The sequence below is a fragment of the Eumetopias jubatus genome, unplaced genomic scaffold (assembly GCF_037043125.1).
Source record: "Eumetopias jubatus isolate StellerSeaLion01/CBP00866 unplaced genomic scaffold, mEumJub1_p1.0 scaffold_1, whole genome shotgun sequence".
NCBI classification, from domain to species: Eukaryota; Metazoa; Chordata; class Mammalia; order Carnivora; family Otariidae; genus Eumetopias; species Eumetopias jubatus.
The window spans coordinates 188408768-188425720 of NW_028274807.1; the positions used below are offsets into that span (position 1 = coordinate 188408768).

Here is a 16953-nt window from a genome sequence, read left to right on the forward strand (position 1 = left end):
GTCATTCCACTTAACAGTATTTCTAAAAACATAAATAATATACTTTGTGTCCTTTCTAAAATAATAGAAAATCAGAAGAGGACTGAGGAGGAAAATCAACACCATTCCTCTGTATTAAAAATACATAATTTAATTTAACCCACGTTTCAAAATAGAAAGACTATAGCAGGATAGAAATTCCATGGAAGAGATCCTTGAGAAAACAAATGTCTAGTTTTTAAGTATTTTCTGACTAGTTAATACTTGTTCTTTATTAAATACATAATTCAGTATCATTTTCATTATTATTTAATATACAAAACACTGAATTTAACTTTTGGACTATTTGGGGGGCGGGGTTCTTGAAAAGTCTATTTCCTGAGCGTTCTGGATAGAGAGGGTCCAAAGGTCTGAGTGAAGTTTATTTCACACAAGGGATACCATCTAGAACTCTGTTTTCTGAGCAGATCCCTACTATGCTATGGGATTTTCTAATTTGGGGGAGGGCTGTAGAGGACTCACTCCTCTTTTGCCCCTAAAAGAGGCGTGCCCCCAAAATTCACATTCATATACCAGTAACATGAGCATGTCAAAACTCCTGAGAGTGTTTATTTATGTGGAAATGCTTGCTCAAACCAGGAGTTCTTTAAAGAACACTAGGTGCTGTTGTGGAGTTACTTAAGTTTTCATTTGCTGGAACAGTCACAGGTCTGGAGGAGTAATAATATCGCCTTTGGCAGAACATCCTGAACTACATTTAATAGGAGTCATATTCTCACTTTGCAGCAGGAAGATTACATGAGCAAGATCTAAAGGAACTGGGAAGGCCATCCTTTACCAGGTCTATTTCATACCATTAGGTTTTACAACCAATATCTCCTTTATAGGACTAAGTGGAGCAAGGCAATCAGTTACAAAGAGAATCTGAGAGTTTGCCCTTTGCTTAAATGCATGATAATAGTAACTGGCTAGGGGCTTTTTTGTGCTTCTGACAGTGGGCTCCTAATGGTGTCATCTTAAGCCAGCTTAGCCCCATAATTTCACTTTTCAGATGGATGGCTTTTTGCTTTGTGTTTTGAAGATGAGCTGGTAAACTGTGTTTTTTTAAAAAATCCTTCTGTGCCATAAAAGAAACCTAAATGGAAGGTCTTTTAAACTGTAAATTGCAACAGAGTGTAAGTGTGATTGGCATTAAAGGCCACTGCAGCTAGGGGCCATCCACCTAATTTGGCCTTTTATTGTGATAATTATAATCAGGTTTCAGCCAGGTCATCAATCTGTCCTGAAACACAGAGGGTGGAGAGATAATGTGATATTATAAATGACGACTCTAATTTTTATATATCAGACATCTGAGAACTATTTGCAAAACACATGACTGAATTCCCCTCCAAGAAGTTCGATCGGTGGGTTTCCAGGTTTTGCAATGTGCCTGCAAAATTAACTTTCACAGCAGAAAGCAGTCGGGTGAATTTGCAATGACAACACCCCGGCAAAATGCACATATGAACTGATAATCATAATCATAGCCCTGTCCGGCTCTCCAAAATTAAAATGGAAGCCGAAGAAGACAGAAGGCCCATTCAATACACTTGCACAATGCCCATAAAACAAGTAAAGAAATAAACACAAACAGGAGAAAACATCAAATGCAAAAAGCAATGAAATTGCCAGTATCAAAACAACGAGGATGTTTCTACAAACCCGATCGTGAGCAGCATTCATAAACCCCTCTGACCTGCTTTCTTACCCCAGAAGTGTTATTTTCATTAGTCACCAAGTTACTTCAGATGCATGCTCCCAGAGCCTGAAACTAATTTTCTTCCTCCTCCATAAGAACATAAAATTCCCACAATCTTGGTAATAGAAAGAGATAATTTTTCCCCAGGTTCCAGCTACCACCATCTCTTTTCTTTATGACAAACGGGTGACAGTGTATCCTCCTAGGCTTCTCTCCAGCCTGAAGCTCGCCACAGTGTTCCTGATGAGCTCCAAAAAGCTAACCAAGTTGGTCCCCTTGCCCAAGCCAGTTTTTCAATGGCTCCCGGATAAAAGTCTAGAGCTGATGGCCTTCAAGGGTCCGTGGGGTCCAGCGCCAGCCCTAGCACCTTCCTGTAGGTCCACGGGCACTCTGTTCTCCCACACTGGAGTCATCACGCGTGCTATCCTTTGGACTTGAGAACTTCTTGACCCTCCCATCGTGTGCTCTTGAAGCTCTGACTATCTCTTTTCTTCGCTGGACTTAACACCGACTGAATTATGCATCCACTGGCACATTTCTCTGATGAGTATCTATTCCTCTAACAGACTATGATTTTGGCAAAGGACAAAGACCACATGGTTATGTGTCTACCAGGGTAGCCCCGGTGCCTATCAGAGAGACTGGTATACACTTGGCTACAAGAAATAGTTGGTCAATGAAAACTGAAAGGAGACAGATAATTCTATACACAGAAGCTGGAAAGACCTAGATACTAAATGGGTTCTTTCATGGAGGATGCAGAACGGTCCATGATCTGCTGGACTCGTGGTATAGAGTCCACTATTGTCATTTGTATGCAGAAGAGTCTTAGAAGTCCTTAGTTAGGCAGCACCCAAACCAAATAGTAAAAATCTTTTTAGACATACTTCTCTGGCACACTGAAGGCCACACAGGGGATGTAGCTTTGACACTGTCGATGACTGATAGCATCACTGCCTACCAGAGGCCCCTCTGACACCAAGACCTCTGACACCAAGACCATCTCTGCTTCACAACTTGTGATGGTAGATACTGCTCTCACTTTGCTTTATGGCTCAAGAATTTTTCAATGAAGCTTTTACAACAAGGATGTAATTGAAGGCACAGTACTTTGCTGGGTGTCTGGGCTGATTTTACACATTTGCCTGACAGAAAAACACTGCCACATTTCATCATTTATAAAGCGAGAGGGGAGAAGATTATTACTTTGGGGCGTGGGCAGATAAAGGCACGGAAGGTAGATTATCAATCGGATGGGCAAAGGCAGCTCGTGGACAGAAGTACTCCTGCAGCAGGTCACAGCCTTCCTGATCTGGAAACATCAAAAAATGCCTAGTGTTGGCAGAACACAGCTAAGATGTGAGCAGAACTGCTTCTGGGCTTCTGAAGAGTTTCAGCAGCACCCAGAGGCTCATCAGCCAACCCCCCAAAGCCTCCTCAGGCTCACGAGGCAAACACATTTGCCTCCTGGCCCCATGGGTTGGGGAGGCTCGGCATCAACTCCAGATGGCCTCACCAGAGACACGGGGTCATAGGTGGGGCCTGGCTCTGGTACTGAGACGTCGAGCAAAGGCCACCAGAGCTTGGAACGTCCCAGATCCAAAATCTTTTACAGAAGCAACGGGGCTGAGGGAGCTGCATGGAACCCACCATAAAAATCCAGTTTTGCTGGGCTTGAAGCTAGGTTCCATAGGTAGCTAATTAAAAGCATGTGCTTTGGAGGCAGGGTAGTAGAAAACGCAAAGCTCTCACCACCTTAGCATCATCCAAATTTTACAAGAGGTGCTGGCAGGAGAAGTGGTTCAAAAATACAGGTTTCTCCAGTGAAGACTTTCCCTTAGAGTCCTAACTGGGTCAGGTCCTGGGAACGGCCACCAGGGCGTCCACCCCAGGTCTACAGTTCTGGGGAGCAGAGGGGGGCTATGGGGTTTACAGGATGGTACGAAGCAGCATAATATTGAGGTTGAGAAGAGAGGAAGAGCCTCCAGAGTACGGAAGCCATGGGTTCAAATCCCACCATTTTCCAGTCCTGTGACTTTGGCCCAATCATCAAACATGGCTGTTCCTTGGTTTCCTCATTTGTCAGGTAGGCATAGATGTTCCTACTGCACAAACCTGAGGCATCAAAAAAAGTAACAGGTATAGACCGGCCGACAGAAACATAAAACTCTCCTCCCTAATATTATTTGTCACAGAAGGAGCAGGAGGACAAAGATGGAAACATCAGAAGCATGTACTCTTTCTCTCTTTCTCTCTCCCACATTCCCTCCGAAGTGGAAATCTGTACCAACCCGCATTGATTCACAAGTGCTGGGGAAGCGCTCTCTTCTCCTTCCAACTTCCTGCTCCCAGTTGCCTTCCACAGCCCCCTCCCCAAGGGAAAGGCAATCCTCCTTCCTCAATGGCTGGGCCACTCCAAGAAAAGCAAGCACAGCCCTCTCCCCTGGAGCTGTCCTCCCAGCTCCCCAGCCATCCCCAAGTCAGAGGGGATGCCCCTGCTTCTAGCCTCCAGCACTAAGCAAACCTAGCCGGCGGAGACAAGACCCCAGTCCTAACCCCTGGTTCCTGGGTTCATGAGCCAGGTTGGCCTTACTCTGCTCAGCCTCTCCAGGGACCAAGACAGGTAGACTCATGTGAGCTCCAGTCCCCGTCATATCGCTCAATCTGCCTTATCACCAAACAATGCTTACGCCTGAGCTTCTTCTGGCCCAAATTAGGAGGAGGCACAAATGACCAGGCTCCCCTACACCTCTGAGAATTTTACTGCTTTCATAAATACAAGATGGAGTCCCCAACAGAGGACAGCATTTCCTGAAACCGCTCCCTATAATGTGAGAACAGAATCTGCGTGGCACTGGTGCTTCTCTGAGAAGTGGAGCAAGGGAGGCTCCGCAGGGTCTCAGCAGTCTCTCAAGAAAACGAGACGCCCACAGAGTAGGGTCTAAAGGAACATCACCTGCTAAGCAGAGGGCCGGCTGGGCAGGAGTGGGGGTGGGCTGGTAGTTCTCACAACCTGCGCTGCACTGAAGAATCACGTGAGAAGCTGTTACAGATACCGATGCTCAGGCCACCTCCCAGACCAATGCCATCGAAGTCCCAGGAGAGGGACCCAGGTATCAGTGTTACTTAGCGCTTGCTCAGCGATCCCACTGCCCCGCCACCGTGAAGGACAACTGTCCATGCCCTTTCAGCCTACTAAGTCTAGGGAAGAAGAGAAAAAAACCCACAGATGATATGTCATAAACCCTGTTCAGGTGAGCATGCCTTGCCTCTCCCACACAGCGAAGGCTAACCACTCTACTGTCCACATTACTGTTATGTTTGGTGGCTAATTTTTTACCACTTCACTAATAACAATGCATGTTGTTGCTTCAGTGGTAATGAAAGTGGACATTGATTGAGGACTTCCTATGTACTGGGCACATAGTCATTTCACCTGTGTTAACTACTACAGTCCTCACAACAACCCTCCAAGATAGGTATCTTATTATTGGCTCCATTTTCCAGATGAGAAAACCCAGGGGCAGAAAGGCTAAGTGAACCTGACCGAAGTTAACCGTTACTTATGGGCAGAACTGGGATTTAATCAAGCTGTTGGGCCTTAGAGTCCATTTTCTTTATCAAGCAGACTCTCAAGTGATGTCTCTTGCTTTCATTCAATATCTTTATGGTCAGCATGGAGAATATTAACACCAAACGAGCAGAGGTCCTTGTCTTAAGGAGCTTGCAAGTGTGTGGATATGTGCACGCATCTGTGTGTGTGGGTGTGTGTGTGTGTGTGTACGTGTGTGTTGAGGGAGAGAGAGAGAGCATGGAGTCACGCCCTCGACAACAGGGACCATGCCTTACTCAATCCTCTGGACACTACGCTGACCGCCGTACATGGGACACCATCGTGACTCCATGGCTTTGCAAAGGGAAGTAACAAAGAAGCAAGAGAAGGGTTACAGAGAGAAGAGAGGGGCGTGTGTTCGGGGTTATCTCATTCCCCTTCGATGAGGGGGGACACGGCCACACTTGCCAAAATGCAGAAGGGAACGCACTTCCTACTCACAACCCTAATCTTCAGTGCGCATCAAACACAAGGACGAGTGAAATGAACTGCCACAAACGGCAATAATTCACAGGCCATAGTATTTAAAAATCTGTAACGATCACATCGTTATGGATGGCAGTGCCTCTAACCAAGTAGACACTAATAAGGGATCTCCTAAATGAGGAGACATTTCCAGCACAAATAAGGCCACATAAAGGCTGCCTGGTTTACACCTTTGCCAGTGGAGAGAAACTCACTCCCAGGAATTAATAAGCAGTCACTGGGGGCCAGTGGAAAATCCGAGGAGGCCCTTTTACTTCCAAATGGCCTCCCCACCATCTGCAGGCATCCGGGCCCATATCATATGTTGCTTGTCTCGCTCTCAGATGCCTGGCGGCTCCAATTAAATAACTATTTATTTCACTAGCCAAGGTGTTACAACTAATTACTTTAGCTCCTCTTGAAAGTAGTAAGACAGACGTGTCGATGCTCCTTGAGGAAATTTGAATTTGGTTACCTCCTCTTGAATTAGTGAGTGACAGCACCAACAACAACCCCTGAGAATTCGGAATCTTGTCTCCCAGCCAAGGCCATCCGAGAACTGAAGCACCCTCCACCCAAATGCAAGTACACTGGCAGGAGGCACACATCTGATGCACCCCAAGCAAAATGTTTATTTATTTGAATGTTACCAGTTCTGGGCCAGGCTTCGGGATATGCAAGACTAAGGGTTCAAAGTATTCCCTTTTATTTTAGCAGGTCAGCTCTAGTTATTACTAAGTGCCACCATCATCGTTACTATTTTAACACATTGTATGGAGTGCTTCAAAGTCTGCGCCATGGTGTTTTCATATATACGGATCTCATCTGAAGTTCACAACAAGCCCATCGCTATCAATATTTCCATCTGATGGACAAAAGGAATTGAAGCAGTGAGGGAACAGATAGATTTGTCTAGGGGAACATGGCAGTGAGTGGCAAGTTAGAACTGTAGCATAGAGCCTTTCACTCCAAAACCCCAACCCTTTCCAGCGGTTTTCCTAAACACTGATTTCATCATCGAAGGGAATCGAAGCATCTGGGGAAGGTTCTGGAATCGGAATCTCCTTCTCAGAGAGCTGTTATGAGAACTGAGTGGGATAATGTATGTAGAATGCTTGACAGAACTGGCAGAGGGCCTGACACATGACCAGAGTCCATAACTGTCACCTATTTTAAAAAACTATGTTTATATTCAAAGAGAATCAGAAACTGGAAATCTCTTTCTAGAAGACTTGTGACTTTACCTGTCGGAACTGTTTTAGCAGGATGAGGACATCTATACAATGTAAAATAGAGAAGAACCAAAGCTTTAGGCTGCTTTCCATTAAAAAAGGGGGAAGGCTAGTCAGCCTACCAAGTGCAGATGTGGCCCTAAATATTCATTTCCTTTCCTGAAAGATTTAGGAATTGGCTTTGTGTTAGTTAGCTGCTTGCATTTCTGACACATCTGGCGCTAAACCCTATAATTGGTTGTTGTTTTTTTTTTTTTAAAAAATAGAACCAGTGCCTGGCAGCCACCTTTGGAGAGTGACTAAAAATAGAAATAATTCACTGAAACCTCATTAGAATGGTGCTCAAGGATGCCAAGCCACCAGGGAAAACACTGCAGAAAGTCGAGTAAGACCTTAGTAATAGAATCTAGAAGTTCTAGGAACTGCATTATCAAAGAGTCAGAACTGGGTATTGTTTCAGAGATATATGATTTTATTTCATACATGTGGTGCAAACCAATTCCTAGTAGTGTGATTTTAAGAGTACTCCTGACCAAACCCATTTATTTGATATATAAAAGTTATCTGTTAGAACCAAAGGACTGATATCAAATGAATACCACATAAAATCGGTTGATAGTACTCAATTGATATACACAGATTAAGCAATTCTTCTCATTCAGTGTTGTCTATAGGACTGATGTGCTTAATTAATGCTTTCTTCAGCAACAGTCTTGGCTTACCTCAACTTTGGACAAACCCAAATTCCAGGTAAGCAAGCTCTAAATTAGTGCTATTGTATTATTTTGTATACAGCTACCTAGGAATTTGCATGCACATCAAAATCATGTAATTTCATAGATATTCAGAAAACACAGAAGGCTAAGAAACAGAATCTGTTTTACAAATGTGTCCAGATGAGTCTATGTGCAGGTATGTTTCCCAGATCTCACAAAGAAAGCCCAAAACGGAGAGGATCCAACACTAATAATTTTCTCGAAAGACACATGGGCAGTCTTAAAGAAATGAGGTGAGCCCCAACTACTGTGCCTTTTACTCTATCCCATTTGGACACTTACTTGTTGCAAGTTAAAAGGCAGGAAGGATAAAATATTTCTATTTTGGAAGTTCTCCCCATTGTCTCTGTCTCCTAATCCCTCACAAACCAAAGGAGTTGCATTCCTGAAAAACACCAGAGTTGGCCAAACAGTCTTACAAAGATCAAGGTGCAGAGGAAAGGGGGTTACTGGAAACTCATACAAAGTCTCACACAGATAGGTGAAATTCAGTTTCTTACTGGTTTGTTATCACATCCTGTAAAAATGGTTGAATGGATTCCCACTAAATAGGAAGCATCTATGCAAACTGGTCTATTTTGAAACACCACCCAAACGGTACATGACATGTGCTTTGAAAGTATGCGTCAGAGGCACCCTCCAGAAATAGGCTCTGGGCTTCAGATGGGTACAGACATACCATATATATATCAAGACGCTACAGACAGAGAAAACAAACAGTAGTTTCAATGTAACGCCTAAATACAAAAGAAAATTGTAAGCTTCTTCTCCTATAGGCAATCCCGTGTTGCAGCACCACAGGTGAGTAGCATCAGAATTCATACAGTTAAAGATGGCTAATCATTCCTCTGGGATAATGCCTAGATGCACGGAGACTAACAAGACTTTCAGAGACAGTAACAAATCCCTAAAATAAAACCAGCATCCTGCCCTGGGAAATTCTGCGAAGCCATGGGACCAGGGTAGCGCTGTGATTGGCAGAGACAGAGTCTCCTATCACCCCCCACAAGGGAGTTTCACTGATCTTTGAGGTTTTCAAACCAGCTCCCACTGATTTCAAGTTCAAAGGCATTTGCACATGCTCTTACCTTTGTTTATTTTTCTATGTCTGAGGGAGTGTTTTATCAAATTGGTGCTCCTTTCACAAACCATTGTAGCATCTGGGAATAAACACCCATGTGGGCTCTTTAATTTAAAGGGGCATAGGTGAACCTGGAATACCTGGGCTGATTTAAAACGGGGCCGATTTAAATATTTTGGCATGTAAATCTTCATACCTTGGTTGGCCAGCGACTGGGGAATTCTCAGGCAGGAAATTTTTAGTTATTCCTATGGCTATCAACGAGCAGAAGAATGCAAACAGCTCCCCCATCCACTGAGATTACAACGTTGAAGTGTCCTCAAATACTTACTTGGTAAAGATGAAGCAAGGTTTCTCAATCTCAGCACTGACATTCTGGGCTGGATACTTTTTTGCTGGGAGGAGCTGTCCTGTGTATTGTAGGACATTGGGCAAGTGTTCCTTGTCTCTATCCCTTAGATGCCAGGGCACCGCCACCCCAGTACGACAATCAAGTGTCTCCAGACATAGCCACAAGGCAAAGTCCCTGTCCCCTCCCCCCCCATAAGAACCACTGTCATTAAAAAAGTGAGTAAGTGACTGTTGAAATCTTTACCCCATCCACGCACATTATCCTTATCTAACTACACCATTCATTCAACACTCTATACCTTTTTATAAAAAGGAAGAAGCAAAAAAAAAAAAAAAAAAGCTGTCATCAAATGTATAACGTAATTACAGGCAAGAGAATATAGAATAGGACCAAAGTTCTTCATTATGGACAGAAAGAATAAGAACACAGTTTTAAGTCACAAGATACTAGCTCTTCAGGTACCAGCAAAATTAAGAGAGGCCCTGAAGCACTTCTATACATGTGATAATAACTGGAACCAATGATATCTACTTCTTTCTCTACCCTTTTGAAGAGAACACCAGCTTCTCTGATTCGGTATTCCACTAAGAGCACAGACCCTGGAGACGGGCTGTTGCTGTTGAAATACTGGCTCTAACTTCTATTGGCCTGTGTAGTCTTGCGAAATCGACATTGAAAAGAAGCTCCATGCCTCAAGCTTCTGCATCTGTAAAATGGGCATAATAATACCTTGAGGGGTCCCAGTAAAGGTTAAATAAGGTAATACTGAATTATAGGCACTTTATTTTGGCATTTTACATGAATTAAGTCCACATAAGATATTAACTTTTATTAGCAGTATTTGTATTCTATTTATTTATTTTAAAGAGAGACAGGGAGTGTATGCGCATGCAAGAAGCAGTTGGAGGGGCAGAGGGAGAGGGAGAGAGAGAATCTCAAGCACACTCCTTGCTGAATGCAGAGCCCCAGCGATGGGGCTCAATCTCATGACCCCGGGATCACGACCTGAGCCAAAACCAAGAGGCCGACCCTTAACTGACTGAGCCACCCAGGCGCCCCCGTATTCTTTTTAAAAGCATCTTTTCAACTAGATCTGGGGGAGGGGAGGAGGAAGAAAAAGAATTGCCACTTCCTTCTCTACTTGGGATGCAAAGTCCTTTATCTGTATCTCCCAAAAGCTGTAGTCAGCCAAAGGACCTACTAGATCACACTTCCAGGAAGAGCAAGGCTAGGAAAAATGAGAACTGGATCAGGAGTCACGGAACCAGGATTCTCTTGTCTTGGTAGATGCCAAGGAGCTAGAGGATCATGGTCAATCTTAAAACCCCTCAGAGCTAGGTCTCTAAATTGTCCTGTTTGGTGGACCGCTATAGAGTTCCTAGTATGTCCCTATGACAATCAGATTCTATGACTTCTATGAGAACAAATGGCCCAAAGAACTAAATTCTAAACCAAATGACAGATTCTAAACTATTTTCACTTAGTGATATACAGAGGGGCAAAGTACTTGGTAACCATCCTTGAAGTGCAATGATTTAATTAAAGAAGATTTTCACACGGTCTTTTTCAAAGTCTCTTAATTATGTGATGCTTTGCCAATTATTAAATTGTCCTCTGTAATGTCCGCTAAGAGGAAATTTGAATTACAGGCCATTTGCAGACAAGAGATGGACTGAAAACACCTGATAGGCTATAAATTCAATGTTGTACATCCACAAATCTACTCCAAACTTGCATCCGGACATTAAAAATGACTGCAGCCTTCACTTAATGGTAAATCCTATGAAATCAATTAAGCTGTTAAAACAGTTTAATTGGAACATATGTATTTTAATTTTTGTGTGTGTATAAAAAAAGCCTTCCTAATCAACCCAAAACATTCTGAAATTACACTTCTAGGTAATGTAGTGAAAGAAGTGAACTTGTAACCGGATAAAACCGAGGATGTGGAAAAAGTGAGAAGGATGATATTCAAACATCAGCAACTGGCAAGGAAGAAATTAAGAATCATGTCAGTATTTGCAACTGGCCTGAAGAGCAGTCTAAGAAGGAAGTTTTACAACTCACCACCGCTCACTGACTCAAACTCACAAGTTCTCCCACGAGAAAATAGTTACTGGCTTTTGGGGTGGGTGTTGGTAGATGGGTATAATTAGTAATTCCTTTTCTCTTTTAGTTCCTTTCCTCCCTCCCTCTCTTCCTCTTCTTCCTGCTCCTTTCTCTCTCTTCCTTCTTTGCATCTGTTCTTTCTTTTCTTTTTTCCTATGCAGTAGGGGCCCTTGTTTCACATTCCCAATAGGAATGGTCAAAAGTAAAAAAAAAAAAAAAATTAGAGCTAACTATAGGAATGATAGCAAATGTATTCTTCATTTAAAAAAGGAAAAGACTGCTCTCTGGGCTCAGACCTAGTTTGTGGCGACACGGCGAAACGCACCAAGAAGGTCGGAATCGTGGGTAAACACGGGACCCATTATGGTGCTTCCCTCAGAAAAATGGTGAAGAAGATTGAAATAAGCCAGCACGCCAAGTACATTTGCTCCTTCTGTGGCAAAACAAAGATGAAAAGACGAGCTGTGGGGATCTGGCATTGTGGCTCCTGCATGAAAACTGTCGCTGGTGGCGCTTGGACCTACAACACAACTTCTGCTGTCACAGTAAAGTCTGCTATCAGAAGACTGAAGGAGTTGAAAGACCAGTAGAAGCTTCACCATTTGAAACATTACTAGCCTATAATAAATGGGTTAATTTATGTAGCAAAAAAAATAAATAAATAAATAAGGAAAAGACTCCTAGGGGATGGTCAAAAAAATAAAAAGATCGATTTAGCTCACCATGCATAAAAGGGATGAGTTATACTTCCACAGTGGTGTTTTGCTTTGTAGAAAGATGGAGGAAAGAAAAAAAAAACATGCAGACAGGAGAGCCCAGTTCTAAAATTCACAAATAGGGAACTTCATACTTTAAAATGAAATATTTACCATTTGGAAAATGTACAAAAGATATCATTTTTGTATTTTTTCCTTGATATTTCATCTCCCTTACCTGATCTGCCTTTCCTATTCCAATAATAAAATGATGCTACCACTGAAGAAAGGATTCAGAAGCCAATTCTTTTCAAAACCTCCAGTTTCCCAATTACTTTGTGGGCAAGCTAGTATTCTGAGGATACACTGACACATTTCATAGAGAAAGGCACAGAGAAGATGCTTAACAAATACTGCAGAATGAACAAATGAGTTAGCAAATGAGTGCATGAATAAATAAATGAGAAAATATTACATTTTGTTCAGTTAGAGAATCTGAAGGAGAAAAAGGGGGACAGAGGAAGAAAAACACAGACATGTAAAGAATAGCAAGAGCAAGAAAAAGCAAAGAAACATACATAGAGGTGCCCTGAAACACACAGAAACTAACCCATCAACTATCACAAAGAGACCCCAGAAGGATATAAATAAGAAACAACCACAGGGAAGGCAAGCTGGTGCAGCCACTCTGGAAAACAGTATGGAGGTTCCTCAAACAGTTGAAAATAGAGCTACCATACGACCCAGCAATTGCACTACTGGGTATTTACCCCAAAGATACAAATGTAGGGATCCGAAGGGGTACGTGCACCCCGATGTTTATAGCAGCAATGTCCACAATAGCCAAACTATGGCAAGAACCAAGATGTCCATCGGCAGATGAATGGATAAAGAAGATGTGTGATATACACACACACACACACACACACACACACACACACACACTGGAATATTATGCAGCCATCAAAAGGAACGGCATCTTGCCATTTGCAACAACGTGGATAGAACTGGAGGGTATTATGCTGAGCGAAATAAGTCAATCAGAGAAAGACATGTATCATATGACCTCACTGATATGAGGAATTCTTAATCTCAGGAAACAAACTGAGGGTTGCTGGAGTGGTGGGGGGTGGGAGGGAGGGGGTGGCTGGGTGATAGACATCGGGGAGGGTATATGCTATGGTGGGCACTGCGAATTGTGTAAGACTGTTGAATCACAGACCTGTACCGCTGAAACAAAGAATACAGTATATGTTAAAAAAAAAAAAAAAAAGAAGATAGCAGGAGGGGAAGAACGAAGGGGGGAAATTGGAGGGGGAGACGAACCATGAGAGACTATGGACTCTGAAAAACAAACTGAGGGTTCTAGAGGGGAGGGGGGTGGGGGAATGGGTTAGCCTGGTGATGGGTATTAAAGACGGCACGTTCTGCATGGAGCACTGGGTGTTATATGCAAACAATGAATCACGGAACACTACATCAAAAACTAATGATGTAATGTATGGTGATTAATATAACATAATAATTAAAAAAATAAAAAAAAATAAATTGCACATTATGAAATCCTTAAAAAAAAAAAAAGAAAGAACCACAGGCAAGCCAGAAAGAAATATAGCAAAATAATCCACAAAAGCCTCTCCATCCACCATCTACTGAGATAAAAGCATTTTGGTAGGAAACTTTATTTTTTATTATTTTTTAAAAGATTTATTTATTTATTTATTTGAAAGAGAGAGAGAGAGAGAGAAAGCGCATGTGAGAGCACCCGCGCCAGCAGTGGAAGGGGCAGAGGGGGAGAGAGAATCTCAAGCAGACTCCCTGTGGAACGTGGAGCTCGACACGGGGCTCAATCTCACAACCCTGAGATCATGACCTGAGCCGAAATCAAGAGTAGGACACTGAACTGACTGAGCCACCCAGGCACCCTAGGAGGAAACTGTACAAAAAACATTCTCTGATACAGATTGTTGTTTGCAATCAACATTGCAATCAACATGTTGGCACTGAAACACTCCTTTGAGGCCTCTGAATGCACTACTACTTTAAGATTGCCTTTTCACAACCACAGTCGTAAATGGAGAAACATTCCTTTGTTGGCATGTCAGACCCAATGGAGCCCTGTTAACATCCTCAGAGGGTTACCATCCTCAGTGAATCAGGAGACTTGTAGCCTTCACGTTCATGTCCTTGACCATCTCAAGAGATGGTCTTAAACTTCTATATGACCACAGCCCCTCTTAGGTAAAGCTTACACAAACAACCACCTAGACATGCTCTTCCACAACCCAGATGATTCACTTTGTGGTAGGACCCTGAGAGGATTCCTATAACTTAGCCCTACTCAGTATATATTTCTGAACAGTAACTGAGGTCAAGACACTGACAGGTGGGCAAGGGAAAGGTGGATGGTCGGGTACAAACAAAAGGGGAACAAGACATGGAGCTCAGCCTCAAAGAGTTTCCGTTGTAGTATTCTTAGGTCCCTCACCTCCTAGGGCCTGTTTCTGACACTCCTTAGCTCATAGGCTATCAGGTTGCTCCTCTCCATTCAAGACAACAGAGCCCAAGTATGTCTCCACTGAATTTAGTTAAGAATTGGCACAACCAAGCCACAGTGTTAGTCACTTGCAAGAGATGCAGTGATGACCAAGTGAAGACTCCCAGTCCTCAACGATCTCACAGTACAAAGGCAGAAGCAAGCAAGTAAAGGAACAGCTTTAATGCATGACGGAATGCTCAGAGAACAGCGGGTTAAAGGAAGGACGAATCCCATCTACCCGCGGCGGGCGGGAGGGAGGGCGAAATGCGGGGAAGTGGAGAAAAAGCCTTCCTTGCCAGCCCTAGATAGATGAGTCATCAAGAACTCCTCCTGCCTTCTCAAGGTCTATAAATAATCCCAGGTGCTGCCATTTCATTTAATTACTAAGTCTCTCCAGATGGAGAAAAATAATTAAGCAGTCTGTACCACCGACATGATATAAAGAATGGGTTAGCAACTTGTGAAACATTTGAGTTTTGAAGTTTGCTTTTGACTCTGAAGTGAGGGCAGAAATGAAAAGGGGGCAACCACCTAACTGGAGGTGTTAGAGAAAACCAAGCGACCACAGTCATATTCTGGGCAGAAATTTACACAGAAATAGAAAAAAAAAATACTGGGGCAAGGGGGCTCAACATTGCCAGGAGCAAAATTGAAACATTAAATGAAGAAACCTCGTTGAAGATCACTTGTCAAAAAAAAAACCAAAAAACAAAAAACACAACACTTTAAGACAATCTATAAATAAATCAGGATGCAATTTATTTCTTAAAAGTACAAGGCATATGCCATTGACTGGGCCGCCGGATGCAGACATAATAAAAATTTTATATCTTTGCATCTGATGCAAAGATTCAGAAGAGACTCTACCCAGGGGCGCCTGGGTGGCTCAGTCGTTAAGCGTCTGCCTTCGGCTCAGGTCATGATCCCAGGATCCTGGGATCGAGCCCCGCATCGGGCTCCCTGCTCCGCCGGAAGCCTGCTTCTCCCTCTCCCGCTCCCCCTGCTTGTGTTCCCTCTCTCGCTGTGTCTCTCTCTGTCAAATAAATAAAATCTTAAAAAAAAAAAAAAAAAAAGAAGAGACTCTACCCAGAAAGGTCTACCAAGGAGGCCGGCGAGAAAATCTCATGAGAAAAGTTTCTAAATGTAGCTGCTCTTAAAAAAATCATGCATTTATAATCCCATAGGTCAAGGGAATCAGGAAATATAAATAAAGTTTTAGGCATTCCAACAATGACCACTAGGTAGTAAAACAAAGGAGATGCCCCCCCCCATGATAAACTCAGCAATAATAATGTGCTTCTTGAAAAAACCCAATCATCATACCCGTAAACCCACAGTAATCACAACTGCAAAAAGCTTGGGGATACCAACTTTGTAGGAGCATCTCATGGAAAGCCAGCAGATGTTTGCACGGAGAGAAGCCATGTGGATTCTGACGGGGAATGGAGGGAAGCGTTCAACAAGAACAGTGAAGAAACAGTGGAAGAAAGAAAAACCAATTCAGATGGTGATGATGGAAGATTTCTTGGTCTAAAAACATACAGGCCTGCTTAAGGTAAGGTCATTCATTCTGAGTACCTGGTATTCTCTACTCAATAAACTTAACCCAGAGCCAATCAAATCCTTTTGTGTGTTGTTTTCAAAGCAAAGCATCCTTCCACAAATTACCTAATCATTCCCCTGTCATTTCAGCTCTCCTGTCAATGTAAGTTTTTCATATTTCTTTCTTTAAACAGATAAGCTAGGTAGAGTATTACCAGAATAATAGAATATTTTTAAAGAATATTTTAATGGCACTTGGTATTTTACATTTTTACAGGAATTCAAATGAGGCTAACAGCAAAGAACAGTAGAGATTCTACTTTAACAAACAATTGTTTTAATTTCTGTACTTATATAAATTAGCTACACAAGCACTTATTCTCTTTAGTGGTTTAACAACAGATATCTCCATCCTTTGCCAGTTCTTTAATTAGTTTTAAAAATCCTTTAAAATCAACCTTCCCCCTTACTGATCTCCTAGATCTTTTGGAGAGCTGCTGATCCAAAGATGTGTGTGAACTAGGGTACGGAGTAAGTTAACATCAAGACGACAACATCTACATGGAACTCAGCCTTGCCTAGACATGCTCTTGTCATTCACATCATGTCACTCTGGATAATTAATATGTGGGTTTGTAAGTCAGCACACAGCCTCTTTACAAATGTAAGGGTTTCTCCACTCACCTCATGCTAGCCATTATCCCGTGCAACTCTGACAGTGAGGTCCTAGTGGGCAGGAGCTGATTGCATTTATTATATTTAATGTAGCAACTAGTGCCCTTCCCGGCACTGCATCAGTGCTGAATAGATGATAAATACTTCTTCAATA

General features: G+C 42.7%; 1 protein-coding gene and 1 pseudogene across 2 annotated transcripts in view; one reads left to right on the forward strand and one right to left on the reverse strand.

Annotated features, from left to right (window-relative positions):
- Nucleotides 1-16953, reverse strand: part of PTPRG (protein tyrosine phosphatase receptor type G) — a 696389-nt gene that overhangs the window by 183919 nt on the left and 495517 nt on the right. The window lies entirely within an intron of this gene.
- LOC114214611 (large ribosomal subunit protein eL43 pseudogene) lies at nucleotides 11597-11995 on the forward strand (annotated as a pseudogene).